Below are 14697 nucleotides of genomic sequence, written 5' to 3'. Positions count from 1 at the left end.
CTGACGTGGCCAGAGCTCATCAGGGCTTTCCAAAACCCGAACGAATGCCGGATTTTGGAAAGTCCATCCAGGAGTCCAGACAGTCCTCTAAAAAGAGGACATGTCCTGGTTTTCCTGGACATCTGGTAATCCTACCTGTATTCTTGAAGGTAAACGTACCATTAAGCCCATAAATGGTAGCAAAGTGACTAAGGCCCTGTTTTACTGATTAGCGCGTGCTAATTCGATTAGAGCGTGCTAATCGGTTAGCGCACCTTAGTAAAACAGGGGGTAAGTGCTGTTATGTTATGGCATGCATAAGCACAAAAATGCTAGGGAGTGTTCAAGTATATATGAGAATCACGATTGTGAATATAACACTGCATTTACTTCAATAAAGGAGCCTGTGCTTTGTACATTGCCCAATGTACACATGTCATCTTGCGGTAAGTACCAATTTAGCATGCGCTAATCTATGCGTTAAAAAAAGTTATCTTTTTTGGAGAGGGCATGTCAGGGGTGATCGGTGCTAATCGGTATAACAGCTACATTACCGGGCACTAAGGGCTAGATTCACTAAGCAAATCGATCGTGTACCAATCGGTTTGCGACCCCTTTTATTCCAGCCCGATTCACTTACCTCTGTGCTGATCCGATTCCGATCCGTGAATGCAAATGAGGGGAACGGTGTGCAAAGTAGGCCAGGGATGCGATTCACTAAAGAAATTTTGAAACCGACTGGGCTGGCTGATCAACACAAGAAGCATACGCAGGTGAGACTGGACTCATTTAGAGCACTGGTCTTTGACCTGGGGGCTGCCGTGTGGACACGATGGACCACTGGGCTGACCCAGGAGCGGTAATTCTTATGTTCTTATGTACCAGTCGCAAACGTCCTTTCCTACTGTCCTCGGCCTGAAATCCCAGCCCTGCAGCCTATCTCTGCCACTCTGCCTCTCTGCCCCTCTGTGACTTGGCTCTGCAGCTTCTCTTCTTCCTCTTGTGTGCCGGACACCCACTTATGAGTACGCTTATTGCCCCTTCCTGCCGAGCCCTGCTCTTGCCGTCCCGACTCTCCTGTTCTCTGCTGCCCTTCCCCGCAGTGCGAGCCCGTGGTTTTAAAGCAGGGCTGTACTGCGGGGAAGGGCGGCAGAAAGCAGGAGAGTCAATAATTGCCTGCTTTTAAAGAGGCTGCTGCCGCTGGGGATCGCCCTGCCAGAGCAGGAGAGTCGGGGCCAGTTTAAAAAAACCCTGCAAAAACGAACACCAAACGCATGCACGGACCATCTACAGGGAAAGTAGATGGGCTGCGCATGCGTCAGGATCACACACTAACAATCCGTGCGGTCGGAGGAGGGCGTTCCTCTGATAGCCCTCATTTTAATTTTTTTGTTTGGTGAATTGGTCAGGCCTGCAGGGATCAGCCAAGGATCGGGCAAGGACAGTCAGGTAAGTGAATCTAGCCCTAAGGCCAAAATTCCGTAAATGGCACAGTAAGTTAGGCGGCAGTAGGCACCTTACCACCGCCTAATTTAATTGCTTTAATTAGCTTGGCAATTTAGTGTGGTAACTGACCGTGCTGTTAAACACCACTTAAAAACTCATTAAAAAAGTAGGCACCAGAATCATGTCTGCAGCATGGTGCCTGGCGGAATCTAAGGTCAAAGTAGGCGTGGTTAGGGGCGGAGATGACATTAGGCATCGCTATGCGCAATTCTTTGTAAAACAGGTGCTGGGAATGTAGGCATTTAGAACCCTGGCCTACATTACCAGAACCTAAGCTTTTTTTAGGCTCCTGTAGCTGCGATTCTGATAACAGCGCCTAAGCATACTTGACATGTGGCTGGCACCAATTTTGTAGGTACCGGCCGACTTAAGCGCCGTTTAAAGCATCCGGCCCTGTATAGCGCAGGATTGCTATGTGAACCTTTACCACCTATGAAGTAGGTGGCAGTAATTGCTACGCAGTAATTTCTTTTAATAGCTGTGCACTAATGGCAACATTAGTACATGGCCATGAATACAAAAACAGAAAAATTGGCCATTTTATAGATGTGGCTAAGGCCACAATCCAATTCTGATTTGGGTTGCGCTGAAGAAAGGTGCAGTTCCCTTGTTGTTCCTTGTCATGTGATTAGAAGCAATCAGGTCCTGGGCTCAGAGAGGGGAAAGGGATGGCAATCCAATTCTGATTTTCACCACAGCCTAGTAAAAAGGTCCCTTAGATCTTAACTAGGAAGAACTAGCATTGCCTGAGAAGGATTTAATTACTTTCCCTCCACCCATTTCTGCTGCATTGTTCATGCTGTATTTTCATCGTAACATTGCAAAATGAACACATCAGTTTATTGTTGTAGAACAGCTGTGGGTATTTACAGTGAAGTCTGTGCATTTCTTATTTATGACAGAAAAAGCAAATACAATGAATTCAACTCTAGGGATCTGCACACCCAGTCCATGCCAAAATAACACTTCTGGTGTAAACAAAACTGTTTTGTGTTCCAAATAACAGATGTAGGATGTTCCTGTCTGGATTGCTCTGGAACACAAAAACTACAGGAAACCAAGAGTTGTAATTCTGGCAGGCCAAATTATTCGCAAAATTTAAAAAGTAGGGGAAATACTAAAGAGGTTAGGGCTCTTCAGCATAGAAAAGAGACAGCTGAGGGAATATATGATCGAAGTCTACAAATTCCTGAGTGGTGTAGAAAGGGTACAAGTGGATCGATTTTTCACTCTATCAAAAATTACAAAGACTAGGGGACACTCGATGAAGTTACAGGGAAATACTTTTTAAACCAACAGGAGGAAATAGTTTTTCACTCAGAGAATAGATAAGCTCTGGAATGTGTTGCCAGAGGCGGTTAATGTAGTTAGTTTAAAAAACGGTTTGGACAAGTTCCTGGAGAAAAAGTCCGTAAACTGCTATTGAGACAAACATGGGGGGTAGCCACTGCTCGCCCTGGATCCGTGGCATGAAATGCTGCTACTATTTGGGTTTTTGCCAGGTACTTGTGACTTTGATTGGCTTCCATGAAGACGAGATCCTGGGCTAGATAGACCATTGCTCTGATCCAGTAAGACTATTCTTATGTTTCTAAGCACGATGAAGCTTGCTTAAAGAATGACTTCCAACATAGACATGTATATAAATGGGGGACTGTGATGTAGATTCTGATGAACATATGCTTAGGGGACTTTGAAATAAGGTTGTTTGCAAAGGTTAATTTCATGAAAATATAGTAGTACCTTGGATTACGAGTATAATTCTTTCCAGGAGCATGCTCGTAATCCAAAATGCTCGTTTATCAAAGCGAGTTTCCCCATAGGAAATAATGGAAACTCGCTTTGATACGTTCCCCACCCCCCGAGAACCGGCATTGCTCCCCTCGAAGGCCCCCCCCCTGCAATCAGGCCCCCCACCTGCGATTCGGCACCCCCCTGCCTCGAACCGGCACCCTCCCAGCCACGATCCAAACCCCCCCCCCCCCCGATACGAATAAAACCGCAAACAAGAAAACTGTAAAAATAATACCGTAGCCTGTGGAGAAACGAACATCAGAGAGCAATACAGTGTGTGAACTTCTGCGTAACAAGAGGAGTTCACACATGGTATTGCTCTCTGATGTTCGTTTCTCCACAGGCTACGGTATTATTGGCTGGCCCAGAACTTCCTCTCCGATGTCAGAATTGACGTGTGTGGGGTAAGGCTGGTGGGCCCAGTACTTCTACTGTCCTGTTTATGGTGTCGGGAAGCAGGGAGAACGCGGAGGCAATATGAGTCTATCACGGAGCCGGGGATGGGCTCTGCGATCGACTCGTGTTGCCTTTTGTGCATCCCTGATCTAAGATATAAGAACATTTTCTTCATGCATGTTGAATTTGGTGTTATGGACAGACATTCATTTTAAATCATTATAAGAACATAAGAATAGCCTTTCTAGGTCAGGCCAATGATCCATCAAGCCCAGTAGCCCGTTCTCACGGTAGCCAATCCAGATCACTAGTACCTGGCCCAAACCCATAAAATGACATAGATGAGAAACTTTTATTTCATTTTCTGAATCCTATTTGGAGATTGCATTTAAGGGAAGGACAAGAAAACTCCATTGCTGTTGAACCGACATGTCCTCTCGCATACTATTCTTTTCACTGTGTTGGGAACTCTCATGGAGCCCAAGCAGACAGCAATGATGGGAATAATTTGTTATGGTTTCATGGGTTCTTTATTCCACTCTTGGAGTGTTGTTGCTTCTATGGCAGATGCCTGCCAGCAAGTTTTAAGCATATTCAATTAAAAATGGATGGCAAATTCTATTTTTAGAGTGCAAAATTGCTTTTTTCCATTGACTTTAATGGACCTGAACGAGCCATATGATTTGGAGTCCAAAGCGGGTGATTGAACTGAAAGTTTTGCCTTCCACAGCTGTAGGCAACAGTATTGGGAATGTACTGAAGCCCATACAGTAATTACAATGCACGACTAAGTTATCTGTACAAAGTTATGTGCAGACGTAGTGCTGCAAATTGATTAATGAGTGGCATTTTCAATGAGTGACATCTCAATTTGATTTTAGACATTTTCAGAAAACGTCCAAAATTCCAGGAGAGAAAATGGCCATTTTCAAACTAGCAAACATCTTTTTTTTAAAAAAATGACCATTTGCTAGATGTTTTTGGCCTTGGTGTGTCTATCTTTTAGGACTATTGAAAAAAAAACAAAAAAACCCATGATAGAGTTGTTTAAATACCTATGTAATATAAATGTGCACAAGTCGAGTCTCTTCCATTTGAAAGGAAACTCTGCAATGAGAGGGCATAGGATGAAGTTAAGAGGTGATAGGCTCCGGAGTAATTTGAGGAAATACTTTTTTACGGAGAGGGTGGTAGATGCATGGAACAGTCTCCTGTAAGAGGTGGTGGAAGCAGAGACTGTGTCTGAATTCAAGGGATAGGCATGTGGGATCTCTCAGAGAAAAAGATAATGGTTACTGTGGATGGGCAGACTAGATGGGCTATTTGGCCTTTATCTGCCATCTTGTTTCTATGTTTCTATCCAAAAGAAAAATGCATTGGGATGTAGGAGGAGCCAGCATTCTTAGCAGTGAACTTCACATAAAATGTCCCAATAACCCCCTTATATAGTATAGTGAGTCCTTCACAACCCACTCAAAACTTACTGTACCCACCTGTACACCACAATAGCCTTATGCCTGCAAGTGTCATCTTAATGAAGGTACAGTGGGTTTTGGAAGGCTCACATGTTTCATCACAAGTGTACTAGGTAGTCTGAGATATGGGCCTGGGTCTCCATCTCTATAGTCTACTACATTGCCCACTAGGCTACTCCAGAAACCTGCTTGCTGCGCTACTAGGGCTGGTCATAACATCTGCAGTTATCATAAAGGCAGGTATGTACTATTTCATTCATATATTTGAGGATGAGAAGGGGATCAGTGACCACTGAGGGAGAAGGGGTCATGCTTTATCCCTTCAGTGGTCATTTTTGGCACATATTCATTATTAAACCAGGTCTAGCCCCAAATGTCCAAATTGTGTCCTGGACGTTTTCTAAAATGTATTATTGCAGAAAAACATCCAAATAATAAGCCCATTCTAGTCCCACCCAAATCATGTCCCCTTGAGATTTAGATGGACTGCAGATGGACTGCACAGAAAAGTTTCTAAAATATGGGTTTTGAAAATAGTGATCTAGATGTTTTAGCAAGAAAAAGTTCCAAATGCCATTTTTGGGATGTTTTTTCTCTTTTGAAAATGAGCCCCAGTGTGTATTAGGAATTTCATCCATAGCATGATCATTTATATCAGGGGTCTTCAAAGTCCCTCCTTGAGGGCCGCAATCCAGTCGGGTTTTCAGGATTTCCCTAATGAATATGCACTGAAAGCAGTGCATGCACATAGATCTCATGCATATTCATTGGGGAAATACTGAAAACCCGATTGGATTGCGGCCCTCAAGGAGGGAATTTGAAGACCCCTGATTTATATTTTTGCAGGCCTGGAGAATGCATTGTGTGTAGCTCTTAGAGAATGACAGCGTGGGGAAGGGGGGGAGATACAAATTTGTTCCCGTCCCTGCAGAATTTCAGTATCCCAGCCCCATCCCCGCAAGTTCTGTCCCTGACCTGCAAGCTCTGCCTTAACCACAGAAGTCTCGAACACATGATTTTAAAATTTCAAGGCTTGTGCAGATGAGGACAAGGCTTGCAGGAATGGGGCAGGGACAAATTAGTCCCTGTGTTATTCTCCAGTAACTATCAATATGGAATCATTTTGCTACTTAATGTATTAACTAGACCCTTATATCTCCCCCATATCATACAAAAACATACGTCGAGGCCTATATACTAATGTATATTACCATCATCTGTTACTATGTATTAATTAGTTCATACTAGCGATTCTCAATCCAGACCTTAGGACACACCCAGCCAGTCATATTTTCATGGTATTCATGATGAATATGCATGAACTAATTTGTATGCACTGCCTGTAGTGTATACAAATTATGCACGAATACAGGTGATTCTAACTCCTCAAGGTAGAATAAAAGAAGACAAAAGAAGCGACCTGTGATGCTCAATTTATTAACTTTTAAGACTCAACACATATGGGTTTCGGCCGTAAGGCCTGCCTCAGGGGTCTTGTTTCCAATGGAGTACAATTTCTCGCATATGTCTCCTGATCACTCTACTGGCAACAATCTCACACATCCACATGGACTGTTATTTGCAATGGCCTGGGAAATGTCAAAACGACATATTCCAAGTCATTAACGAACAAAACCAAGCCAGAAGACAAATAAACAAACACATTTTGTGGCGCATTCTTCCCAGCAGTTGCCAATTTAAACCACCGCATGCATGAACCCACATACTATCAGGAAAAGAGCGTGCACTCCTTCCAAAAACATCATGTGAAACAATCCAAAATGAGAATGTTCTGGCTGCCTATCTGTAATACAAATCTCTGTCGTGCATATTCATTTTTTTTTTGTATAAATTTATTTATTTGCTACATCAAACAACAACTTCAGGCACTTTCACAAAATACCAAAGAAAATATTACAAATTAAAAATAATTCTTCCATTCAAGTCCACATTATTGGGGCCATTTCAGCTGTTCTGAAAATCTCCCTGGCTAGGTGCGTCCCAAGGACTGGGCTAAGAACTATTGGCTCACATTAATGTTTCTGTCCTTTATCCAGATACTGCTCTGAATACCACTTTCCAGATAACTCACCTCTCCACCCACGCATCACCCTGGCACTTTCTGAATGCTCCCACACACTTAAGAACATAAAACATAACAAAATAATTGTTAAGCCAACACTTCTGTGAGGCAACTCAGTAGCCACTAACTGTGTGTTGTAACAAATATAAATACACCCACAGTGTGATGAAAGTTAAGTACAGAAAAGAATCCCAGACATTGCAACAGGCCAGAAACAGCTCAAAAAAACACAAAAGGAGGGAAAAGCTTCAGAACCCCACCGTCACCTTGTTGAAACTGTGTGACAAATTGTAAATGGGGTAAGGGAAACCTCTTAGGCATAAAAGAAACCTCCCCTGTCCAGGCTGAATTTAAAGCCTTCTGCAATGCAAAGGACTGAGCAGAAGTTCAAAAACTCTGAAGCAAACAAACGTTTGTAATGGAAGAATTTTGCTTGACCCCAAGAATTAATGAAAGGTCACAGGCTCTGCACATCAGTGCTGCCTTTTCATGGATTCATGGACTGAGTGTAGGGGGCCTGGCTATTGTGTGGATATCTCGGAGATCACCTGAAGGATGGCTTGGCATTTAACCACTGGCATCTTTTTTTTTTTTTTACTAGAAAAACATACCACCTTTTCTGGACTATTCTTGTATCATGTTCTATTAGAGAGCTTGCCAGGATCAATTAACAGCACAGATTGAACCAATTAAAAGATTAAGTGCTAGATTCACTAAACGGATCTACTTATCCGAGCCAGGTCCAGGGGGCTGATTCACGAGGCGTCCTCATGCAAATGAGGATGATCACAATCACGACCCCAACCGACTGCAGGGATCGCTGAACAGCGATCCCGACGCATGTGCAGACCATCTGTAGATGGTCTGCACATGCTTACAGAGCAGAAAACTTTTTAAAAACTTTTTTTTACTTCTCTTTTCCTTTGCGAGCCTGTGGTTTTAACCCGCATTAAATCTCTGGGTTAAAACCATGGGATTGCAGTGCGGGAATGGGCAGGAGAGTCGGGGCAGCGAGAGGAGGAGATTTGAGGCTTCAGGAGAGATTTGGGGTGAGAGCAGGGCGGCAAGAGGAGGAGATTCGGGGTGAGAGCAGGACAGCGAGAGGAGAGTCGGGGCAGCAAAGCAGGAGAATCCAGGCAGAGAGCAAGAGATGCAGTTAGAAAGCAATGAACAACTGGTCCCCAGCAGTCACTTCTTTTGTTGATCGGCCAGCCCAGTCGGAGATTTCTTTAGTGAATTGCTGCCTGCCTACATTTGCATGCCGTTCCTCCTCATTTGCATGCACGGATCGGATTGGAGGATGATCAGGACAGAGGTTAATGAATCGAGTTGGAGAAAACTCGGGTCGCAAAGGGGTTGCTAAGTGGTCAGTATTTGATCGGTGGCCTTAGTGAATCTAGCCCTAAGTTAGTTGCCTAGACAGGCTAGACATGCCAATCTAGGGGTGATGCATCAATCCCGCGCTGACATTTGCTTGCAGGACAAATGGGCGCCGCCGCTTCCACTGCTTTGAGGCCTTCCCTTTTGCGCTCTAAGGGGGAAATTCCCCCCCCCCCACTACACTTAGAAGTCCTCGCACTCGCGTACACTGAAAACTCCCGAAGACCAAAAACAGGAAGGAGAAAGGGAGTTTTCAGTGTACTGGAGGGTTCCCCCCAACCCCCTCCCCCAATGAGAGCGAGAGGAGTTCTAACTGTGGTTGTGGGGTTCCCCCCACAAACCCCTTAGAGCGTAAAATGGAAGGCCTCAAAGCAGCGTAAGTGGTGACGTGATTTGTCCTGCGTTGAAATGTCGGCGCGGGATTGTCAGCATGCCGTTGTCCTCTGCGCTTTGGACAGTGTACCAATCTAGATACCTAACAGTAGGTGCTTTTTATAGAATCAGGGCCATATTGCCTAAAAATAAACCACCCTCCGTAAAAATCACAGATTAAATGCTATTTTAGGCATACCTTTTAAAAGTTCAGCATTTTCATGCTATAAAAAAAAATCATTTAGCATGAATTTTAGTGAACTGGCCCCATAGGCATGTGCATTCAATTGAGTACACTGACAAATAAACTCTAATGACATACACTCTGGTGTTCACTCATGAACACATTTCCCTTTTCTAGACTGTGTCATTAGAGAGCTGTGCCGGGATCATGGGTACTATTAAAAAGCTCAAAGAGGTGGATTTAATGAGTCATTCAGCAAAGGGAAGAGGAATTTCCTGGTACATGCTCACCACAAAAGGAAGATGGAAACTTCATTTTGAAATTGGCACTTTTAATTCCGGGAGATTGTTATCGTCAGGGGAGCACTTCAATACAGACAGCTTTCAACTTAGCCATGCTCAAACGACAATTACAGAACCGTAAACCTGTCAAATGCGTCACCTTGCCGCTAAAAGCAAGATATTCCTTAAGCAATTCTAGTTGTCAAAAGGATTTATTTGCAATAGTTCGGGTGTTGCAGGAAATAGGTATTGTTTGGTTCCTAATGTATTACTTTGAGAGACTATTATTCTGATATTTTAGTTTTCTGTTTATTTTGGACGTACAACAGGTTTAGGCCTTTAACAAATTAATGTTTTGCACATATTTATCTGGTGGTATTTTGTTCCTTATGGTATGTATACAAGAAAACACAGACTTGAAAGAAGTCTATTGCCTGGGCAAGTGTATTTTTTCCTTCAGGTGTTTTGCACTGTATTGATCATTACCACCATCATCATTAACAACCCATGGGCTAAGCGCCTGCAGGTGTCTGATACCGTCTTGAACTCTTTCTTGCCATTGATTTCATAAGAACATAAGAACATAAGCGTTGCCTCTGCCGGGTCAGACCAGGGGTCCATCGTGCCAGGCAATCCGCTCCCGCGGCGGCCCCCCAGGTCCATGACCTGAAAGTGTTCCCTACCTAACCTAAAATATCCATACCCTATTCGCTCAATGTCCTGTAAGGTAAACCTCTATCTGTACCCTGTTATCCCCTTCGCTTCCAGGAAGTCATCCAGTCCCTTTTTGAACCCCAGAATTGTACTCTGTCCTATCACCTCTCCGGGAAGCGCGTTCCAGGTGTCCACCACCCTCTGAGTGAAGAAGAACCTCCTTGCATTCGTTATGAATCTGTCTCCTCTCAGTTTTTCTGAATGACCTCTTGTTTTAGTTGTCCCTGCTAGTCTAAAGAATCTGTCCCTCTCTAGTACACAATGGCTTAATTCTTGACGTGCCGCTCTATACCATTTGACAATGTCATGTGCTCGTTCTCTGTGAGGTCATTCACATCTGCTAAGCCATCTATCATTTCAGTTGGCAAGGTTTTAATCATCCTGTTGCTGTTCATTCTGCAGATGTTGGTGGAGGAGGAAAATGTGTTCATGGGTGTAAAGAACAGCAGAGTGCATGCTATAAGAGTCTATTTGTCAGTGTACACGATTGAATGTACACGCCTATGGGGCCAATTCACTACATTTCTTGAACATATGTCTCTTTAGCTATAAATTTATAAATTACAATATTCTTATTAAGACGTAGGGCTCCTTTTACAAAGCTGCGCTAGAGCCTTAACGCACGGAATTGCGCGCGCTAAATTGCCACGTGCGCTATCCGCTGCCGCCTCCTTTTGAGCAGGCAGTAGATTTTTGGCTAGCACGCGCTAATCCGTTGCGTGCATTAAAAACGCTAGCGCACCTTTGTAAAAGGAGCCCTTAGCCAAAAGGAAAGATTTATAAACGATAAAGAGTTTTACCTCATGCAAAATTGTCAATTCTTTAATAAGACATTAACTATTTTTTTCTAAGGCCCTCCAAGTTCATATATCCAAAATATGGCCCTGCAAAGGGGTTTGAGGTTGAGACCACTGGTCTAAAGGACCTTCCTGTGAGACACCTTCATCTTCTTTATTTTGTAGGTTTTGATATTTAACTGGCAAATAATAAGCCCGTGTAAGGGGAGGTAGTGAATCTTCCGGGATCTTCAAAATTTCCAAGCAGTAACATTTTACCATAATTTGAGGAGAAATGTATATCCTGCCAGAGCTGGTATTAGATATAGTTGGGGATCACAAAGCCCACTAACAGGCTGTGCCTTCTTCAGCTTCCAGGAGGCAGTTGCCCTCGTTGCATTACCCACACTGTTCTTGCCATGTGTGACTGGTATTCTGTTAGTATGATTTTTCTATGTAGCATTCTGTAGTGATATGGCTTGTTCAGTTTTCTCAATAGTGGAGGGGATATTTGTGAGACGGAGGAGTGTTGTTGATTCTTGTTCTGTATTATATGTGATTTATAAAATAACAATTGTACAGAATATTCTTTTTCAATATAAAATCAGAACTATTCGAGGCTTGTGCGGGTGAAGCCAGATGGTTTGAGGGGATGGTACGGGAACAAAATTTTTTCCCCCATTTCATTCTCTAGCTTACCACAGCTTTGTAGAAGGGCGGGGCCCCATAGCTAACAAGCACATTTAGAAGTTGGTAAACAGCTTCAATTTAGCAGAAATCCACTGGAGGGATTGGGATTGCCTTTTTAAACCCCCCAGTGATTTTATCCATCCAAATACCAAATTGGCAACGGAAACTGGTCACTGTGACAGCATCAGGACAATACCTCATTATGTTTCCAAGGTTGCAAAGATAACCAATTGTGCCTGCACATAATTGACTATATAATGACCCGTGGCCAGTTATATGCTGCCATTGTATAATATAACTGCTTATGGGCCGGCATATAACCTGTTATGTGCTGACTTTGAACCTATCAATATTATACACATTTATTTTTCTAAAGAGGATATTTATACTGCACATACCTGGCACATAAAACATCAATTTCTGTATTTTAGATCTGTATTTTCCATTGACAGATTGTGTTCTAAAAAATTGGTGAAACTAGAGACATACTGACTTGCATGTCTAATAATATTAATAATAATTTTATTCTTATATACCGCCAAAGCCATGAAAATTCCAGGCGGTTTACAACAAGAAGCGCTGGACAATCAGCGAAGAGGTCACAATTCAAAGTCGTCAATACAATCTACATAATGGAAGAAAAGGTTCTCAGACATCAATGCAATCTTACATAATGGAAGAAGTGGAAAACTATATAGATCTTAAGGTTACTGGTTGAATTAGCAGAGGTATAAAAATTCTTAGTTTACAAACCGATTGAACAAACTCGTTTTTACCAGTTTTCTAAAATTGAGATAGGTTGAGCAGTGCGTGATGATGTTAGTCAGCCAATCGTTCCATTTGCCTGCCTGGAAGGCAAGGGTTCTGTCCAGGAATCTTTTGTAGCGGCAGGTCTTTATTGTCGGATAGGTGTGGGCCTAATAGAACTTGCCAGGTTAAATTGGGAAACTAGGTAAGTGGGGGGCCAGACCATATATTGATTTATAACACAGACAAGAGAACTTGAACAGAATTCGCGCCTCCAGAGGCAGCCAATGGAGTTTTTGATAATAGGGGCTTATGTGTTCCCATTTCTTCAGCCCAAAGATCAGTCGAACTGCCGAATTTTGAATGACTCTGAGTCTTAGAATGGTTTTTATGAAGGATCCCAGGTAGATGATGTTGCAATAATCGAGCATTCTCAAGATGGAAGACTGAACCAGTAAGCGGAAAGATCTTCTGTGAAATATCTAAAATGATGCTGTATACCTTGCTTTTTATAAACTGCTCCTACATTTTTACAATATACACCAGATTTTCATTAAACAAGGTAGCAGATTTCCAGTTCTTAACAATCTAGAAGAAAATTCTCCTGGTTTGGAAAAGGAGTACTGCAGCCATAGATTTTCTACATTATGACCTCACGTCAGAGGTTCCTGTACATTCAAGATCCAACAGATCTTTCCCCAAACTTCAGACCAATATTGCTGAAGTAGTGGACAAGTGTATAGTGCATGTCACACAGTACCGATATCCTCTTTACAATTCCAACACCTGTTATTGCTGTCAACCACTATTTCAGATTTTTATCTGGAGTCCAATCGGTGCTATTTAGCAAAACATAACCCCTTCCTCTTTTACAAAGCCGCACTAGCGGCTGCTGCATGGCAACAGCCCTGAAGCCCTTTAGATCTCTATGGGCTTCAGGGCCATTAGTGCAGCGCAGCCGCTAGTGCAGCTTTGTAAAAGAGGCCGTAAGTCACGGTAGATGTTTCTACTATGGCCTGGTGAGTTAAAGACGCTGCTCCGATGCTCATAAAATTCCTATGAGTGTCGGAGCAGTGTTGGTACATTTAGTGCCCCGGGCTCGAAACCTCTATCACGGTTTAGCAAAAGAGGGCCAGTTGCCTTAGAGAGGCTGAGAAGTAAGCATACAATATTGTATGCTATATTTTAGACCAAATCTAGAGATCTAGGAACTGTCAATACTTCTGTTCCCATACCTGTTCTATATAGACATTCTGCTAGGACATGTCAGTTTCAAACATTTATAAAAGCTGGAACCAGCTCTTGGGAGAGAAAACATTTTGCACATTATTGGCTCCAACATACAATCTTCTTCCAACTCCTTTAATGGAATATCACCCATTCCTCAGGACATACCTAGCCAGTCAGGTTTTAAGGATATCCACAATAAATGTGCATGAGATAGATTTGCATAGAATGGAGGTAGTGCATGCAATACAATAATACAATACAATTTGTATACCGCCAGTACCTCTATGAAGTTCACAGCAGTTTACATAATTATGGTGATAGAAATTAAAACTAGTGTTACAATATTTAGGAATTATTAGTAACAAATTCATGAAATAGATAGGTCTTTATGTATTTTTTTTGAAACATTTAAAATTAGATTGCTGGTTAATATTAGTTGGTAATGCTTTCCAGTTTTGCTGCTTGATGTGCCCATGTGGGAAAAGTTCTATTGTATCTAATGTTCCTAATGACTTGATACCAAAAAGTATCATTGTTTCTAAGGTTCAAAGATGGATTATTAGAAAATTTAACGAGCTATGGCATATAATCAGGGGTTTATCCAAACTGTATTTTAAATAGAATACAATAGAATTTATACAGTATATCCCTTCTATAGGTAGCCAATGTTATTCACGTAAATAAAATGTAATCTTATCACTTTTTTTTCAATCTGAAGATTAATTTAATAGCTGTATTCTGTAGTGTTTGGAGTTTTTTTTTTTTATTTATTATAAATTTAGGGCAATCTAAAAAGGTGACATTGCAATAGTCCAGTTGAGACAAAACTAAAGATTGTACTAATAGGCGGAATTGATAATTATCTAAGTACTTTCTAATCCTTCTAAGTTTCCAGAAAAGACCAAAATATTTTTTTTTTTTGTTAACAAGGGGGTCCTTCTACTAAGGCGCGCTATATACCTATACCCACTGTATAATTTCCTCTACCATAATCTCCCCAACCCCAAAATGTCCTGTCTAAATTAGACTGTAAGCTCTTCTGAGCAGGGACTGTCTATTGTATGTTAAAATGTACAGTGCTGCACACACT

Source organism: Geotrypetes seraphini, chromosome 2, assembly GCF_902459505.1.
Source record: "Geotrypetes seraphini chromosome 2, aGeoSer1.1, whole genome shotgun sequence".
NCBI classification, from domain to species: domain Eukaryota; kingdom Metazoa; phylum Chordata; class Amphibia; order Gymnophiona; family Dermophiidae; genus Geotrypetes; species Geotrypetes seraphini.
This window is presented reverse-complemented; position numbering follows the sequence as displayed.